The 6000-nt window shown below is 38.6% G+C and overlaps 1 protein-coding gene across 1 annotated transcript in view; it reads right to left on the reverse strand.

Moving 5' to 3' along the window:
* LOC139459740 (galactoside 2-alpha-L-fucosyltransferase SEC1-like) overlaps positions 1-1898 on the reverse strand; it is a 42631-nt gene extending 40733 nt beyond the window's left edge. Inside the window, exon 1 of the mRNA XM_071241393.1 lies at positions 1559-1898. The gene's annotated coding sequence lies outside the window, so the exon portion shown is untranslated. The remainder of the gene's footprint in view (positions 1-1558) is intronic.
* Between the last annotated feature and the right edge of the window lie 4102 nt (positions 1899-6000).

Here is a 6000-nt window from a genome sequence, read left to right on the forward strand (position 1 = left end):
ATATAGGGACTCAGCCAAATTTAGAAACAATTCTTTGTGGTAACAAAAATCTATCTGAAGAACAAAATAACTGAATCTTTAATTATGCCCATAAATTTATTGTAGAAACAAACAGATTTTAAATTGTATCCTAATACAACAAGATTTATATTTCACGAGCTACTTTCAAATTATCTGGATTTTACAAGTGACTGGCACATATAATACATGGTTGTTTCAACACTCTGATTTTGATGTAAAACAATAGCATTCCCTGTAACTATCACAGCTTAGTTACATTCTAGATTCCCGCCCTTCACATAAATTTAAAATGTCTATTACATGTAGTTTATTAACTACTATGTTATTTTATAAATATATCATGTACCATTGTATACCAAAAATGTAAATTCATCATATGTATATATGTAGATGTATGTGTGAGTGTATGTAGGTATATGTGTTCGTGTGTAATACTGTATATACATGAATATGTGTGTGTTATATTTTCTGATTACTTGAAATTACTATGCACTGTACATTTATTCTGCACCACAGAATTCACATACCACAATGTAATGAAATGTATATAGGAGAAAGCCTCGTAAGTGTGTCACTTGTGGCTAATCCATTTGGTTTTCCACAATAAAATATGTTTAAATCAAATCAACAAATATCTCGTTGCAGTTCAGAGGAAGAAGTTGGATCGAAAACGACGTGAGACATCGCCATTACGAAGAAACGGCGAGAATCTACACCCTGTCTTTCAGAGGAAGGAAGAGATTTGATATGGATAATATCCAACTTACTCCTGTAGATGATTTAAAAGTCCCCCCCCCCCCTCCCCCCCCTCCCACACACACACACCCAATAAACCTCCCCGACTACCAACAAACGTCCAGAGGTTTTAAAAATAATGTAAAGCCTACTGAATCCTCCAGTCGGGTGATTAATCCAGATTCTTCCTCCACATCCCAGCCGTCCTTCTCCCTGATAGAAGAGCATGTTTATGTGGAGGTTATTACCTCCATTAAACTACTACCACCATCATCATCCGTAATGGGTCTTCTAGTACTACTACTTACTCCAAGGCACTATTTAGTGATAAAATCAAAATCAGGTAATATTATACCTGTAATATCCTGTTGTATCACCCACATTGCATAGCTGGACCATGCAGAGCACCAGACTCCCATCAGACCACGTGGTTTAAATTTATGCAGATGGTCAGCACAGACTGATAGGCTCAGTGAGTTGGGTTTTCTCTTTTTAAACGAAGTGAGGAGAAGATAGAATGGTAGTTTTGGATACATTCACAATGTGAATGACACATATGAAAATTTAAAATGTCTATTTACAATACAATCATATTATTTATATGTTTTATTCTGCTATATATGTTTGTTTTTTTAAATTGGCTTATTTTTAATTGGCCACATATGTAACCTTTACTTAATACAGGGGTAGAGGAGGCTGGCATTCCAAACAGTCACATATACATGAACATGCTTGTTCAAGATTCAAACTGCCTTAAACAATTTTAAACTGCCCCCAAGATAATTCTGAATGTCTAACTTACCAGTATGCTCACTCACGCGCTGTAAGACATCATCAAACACTGCAGCTAATGCCTGCTGTGAGTTTTGCAGAGGAATAGTGTCCGTGTGCAGAGATCGGGAGAAACGAGCTCCTAAATTGCGGTTCCGCCCCAAAACACGTTAGATATCTCCAACAGCTCATCTCTCAGCTGCTTCGTCCACAACATCCACATTACATGCAGAAGTCTTGCAGCAGGTGAAACCTGACCCCATCTTCAATATGGCCACGTTATATTCGTCCACGTTGAAGTAGAGGTCTCTGAACAGAGACCAGTTTAGATAGACGGTAACCGTGAGATACCACAGAATTCTGCGGGTGACTGGAACATACGTGTATGTGTGTGGTGAAGGAAACTGATAGCTACAGTGTGCATGCTTGATTACTGTACTGTGGTAACCTGACTGCACAGTATTTGCACATAGCACGGAACTGATCAGATAATAGATAAGAGTGAGTGAGTGAGTGTGGTTTTACGCCGCTTTTAGCAATATTCCAGCAATATCACGGCGGGGTACACCTGAAATGGGCTTCACACATTGTACCCATGTCGGGAATCGAACCCGGGTCTTCGGCGTGACGAGCGAACGCTTTAACTACTAGGCTACCCGACCGCCCCTAATAGATAAGATCAGATAATAATCCTTGCAGAGACATTCCATTACAAGACAGATGCATTTTTTAAAATGACAAAAACATTATGATTTATATATACATATATACAGACATACATGTCATCGGTTGATTAAGATCAAGGTGTATTTATTGTTTGAAATTATAGACAGGGAAACAAATGCAATTTATATCGATGGCTTCATTATTTGAGAATATGTAGTGAAACAAGTTGTATTTATGACCGTGGACATTTACATTTTGTGTTGATAATTTTCCAAAGAGTATATTTCTTTCTCGAGTGTGTTTGGTACAGTGAAGTATGTTGTGTTTTTCATCATCAATGGTTGAACATGTAGAGCATAGCCTCTGATGTAGTGGGGTTGGTGGCTTTGTATGTCTTCCAAGTTCAATATTTAATGTATGGTTACTTAATCTTAGTTTAGAAAAGGGCACTCGATATTTTCTTATTTTACAGTGACTGTGATTGGGTTCTAAATTTATTTCGACATATATAGGATTATTCAGATGTGCACCTATGTGTTTTAAGCGGATTAACGCAGTGTGTTTGCATGTTTTTTATTTGTTATTCTGACACGTTAACGTATTGACACATAATACCGCTGAATAGGTGTATATACGCCCAGAATATTGGTGAATAACACTTATCTGCCTTTACCTTGCCTATTGCATACATGAAAAACCATCACACAAATAACAGACATCTCGGGGCGTGGGAAGAAATTTTAGAAATTATGTATCTAAATTAAAATGCAGCTTGCGGGACATCGCGGCTACGAAATTGTCGTGTGCTGCAGCGTCCTTTAATTTTGTTGTTCTCAACCCATTTCACACCGCTCCTTATTCAAGAAACTTCTAACTACACCGGGATTCGCCTTCATGCGAATGCCTTAAAAAAGTCGCCTTCATGCAAAGACCCCAATATAAATGTGGCTGTTAAGGCCTTGGAGGGGACACGCGTGGCCCAGTCGTCCAAGTCGCCGGAATTCGCTGTGCAGAGTTGCGTCCCTTGGGTACGCCAGAAACCTATGACTGTGGGTTCGAATCCCGGTTCGCCCCGATTATGTTTCTAGGTTTATCAGCACCATACCCGTGCTCGTGGGTTTCACCAAAGAGGTAAACGTCTGAGACCTGCATTACTTCGGGCTTTCCTCCCATATTAGGCTGACACGCCGTGATATAACTGGAATACTGTTAAAGGCGGCGTTAAATCCAACTCACTCACACTCACTCCGTCTTAATGGTTACAAGAAACAGAAAGTGCTCATACAAACCTTTCTGAGATTGTCACGTTTTCCTCACAATTACAGTTAAGATCATTGGAAACAAGTTTTCTTCTCCCAAATGTGACTTAAAATTGGGAGAGTCCCGAGGTGATTCCATAGCTTGATCATGGAGAAGTGGATTTCTTACAATCTTCACAGAAAATAGTCAAACATAAGACAGGTAGGAGTACAAATCATACAATCACCCAATGCATAAAAAGTTTGGTATAACCACAGATCAGTTAATAATTCGTCAATCGACGTGTAACACCCAGATGTTGATGTTGATTTGTTGTTTTACGCCGCACTCGGCAATATTCCAGCTATATGACGGCGGTCTGTAAATAATCGAGTTTGGACAACGTCACTCGGCCGTTCTGCAACAAGGATGAATGAGATTCAGGTAGTTCCAATTTAAAGTTTAGAGAAGTGCTTGGTATTAAATTGCCAGTTGTCAAATTTCAACCCTTCCGAGGTTCTTACTATTTGCCTTTACCCCTTGCTTTTGAAAAAAACGAAGTTTGTTGAATATTCGAAAGTTAGAAGATGACTTTTGTTTTTTGTATTCCGTTTTGTCTCATTTATACTTTGAATTCCCCTTTAAACTGAAAGATGTAGCTAGATTTGAGAAAGTAAACAATTTGAGTGTTAATGTGTATGGTTTCAGTGAGGACGGAAAAGAGAAAATAACGTGATCATTTTCACTGTGTGCCTCTATATTTTGCCAGATACTTTTCGTTTCAAACTGGCATACCACGTGTGACCAGTAGTCCTTCCAGATCAGTGCCCTGGCAATCGACAGGTTGGAGAATGTATCCGTAAGATTGAGCCAGATAAAATATGGAGGCATACAGTGAAAAGTGATTTCACCAGTAGCGTGTATGGGGCACCGTAGTGATGTGAGTGTCCACTACAATTAACAATACATGTATATAGTAAAATAATAAAAAGATCTCTCTGCTGGAATGTGTGGTGCCAATCATTCGATCGTAAAATCGTAAAATGTATGCCAAGACGAATCAAATAAATGTATTTATACCCAATACAAAATGCCAGATTTTATTAACAATGCTATTCCATGACAATTGAAAAATATAATTAGCAGAAAAATAAGAGAAAGTGACTACATGTATGTGATCCCTATTAATCAAAGCTGTCAATAAACTGAAAATTCTATCTATTGGAGACACCCAAGTAACTTTGTGTTACCAAGTCTTATTTATTACTATACTATAACCATCTTCTTATACACAACAGATGATGCCAAGGCATATTTTATTTGGTTGTATTGTCAGTACGGTCTTAAAGTTGATTTCATTAGTCTTTAAATGTTATGTCCAGTGCATATTTTCACAAACAGGGCCGTTAACTGATATATAGAATGTGACATCCAGTTGCACTTCCAGGGCCCACTTGCACAAAGCGATCTTAGCGCTAAGATGATCTTAACAACCATACTTTAACATAGACTTACAATAGTCTTAGCGCTAAGATCGTTTTGTGCAAGTGGGCCCAGGTCTCTTACTTCCTGTTTTTTTATCAAATAAGAGGACTGTATACGCGAACGTCAGTCTGGCAACGAAGTTTTTAAAATTGATATTTTGAAAAGGACAGTTAAACGCCAGTTGTGACTGGCAGGATTGTATGGTAGCTGTAGCAGATAGGATGGCGGCCGTTGTCGACGAGAGTTACCTGCATCACAAGGTTATTTGAACGGCAGTGGCCTTGTAGAATGTCACTATACATTGAGGATTTCTGTAGCCAGTGACGGACGTAATTCAATCTCTTTACACACTGAAACTGCTTCAAAGTTATTTGTGAACCGATTGTGAGGAAGTGGGGTGGCAGTTCACGCGAAACGGACCACACTGTCTGTGTCTGCTGAGCCCCGCCTTTAAATATCGCCTCCAAACATACATGTAGTAATAGAATGAATCATTAAACGATGATACACATGAGGATCGTGGAGAAAAAGAACAAGTTTCGTTCTTGTATGTCAAGGTACCAGTTCATATTTCATAAATCGTTTGTGTCTTTGTGCCTAAGATATCCCCAAATAACGAAAATGTGCAAAACATGTATACAGGCGATGTATTTGGCCACAGCAACACCTGTATAGCTGTTTATTCACGCGTGGTTTGGCAGATTGTAATTGAACGAGAGCAGGTATTGTAGACTCGGTTCACTCCAAATTGTCAGACGACAGAATCGTCAGACAGACCAGTCAAGTGTGACCAGTGTAAGTGATGCAGATTAACCAGACTATGATTGTGTTTATAAGTTGCGTTTGATCTGCTTGACTAATCTTGGTATAAGCTGTTACCGTTACCGTAGACTCTCCTGTAATAAATTAGGAGAGAGAGAGAGAGAGAGAGAGAATATTGTTTATTAAAGTGTCACATGTTATATACACTTCGTGATAGGATATATACAAAACAGTAAAGTATAACATCAGGCCAAATATGGCCTACGAGACACTATAAAACGTATCAATCATAAACTATTCAGTGAAAACTAATGAAAAGGC

Source organism: Haliotis cracherodii, unplaced genomic scaffold (assembly GCF_022045235.1).
Source record: "Haliotis cracherodii isolate W230 unplaced genomic scaffold, xgHalCrac1.p SCAF_13, whole genome shotgun sequence".
NCBI lineage: Eukaryota > Metazoa > Mollusca > Gastropoda > Lepetellida > Haliotidae > Haliotis > Haliotis cracherodii.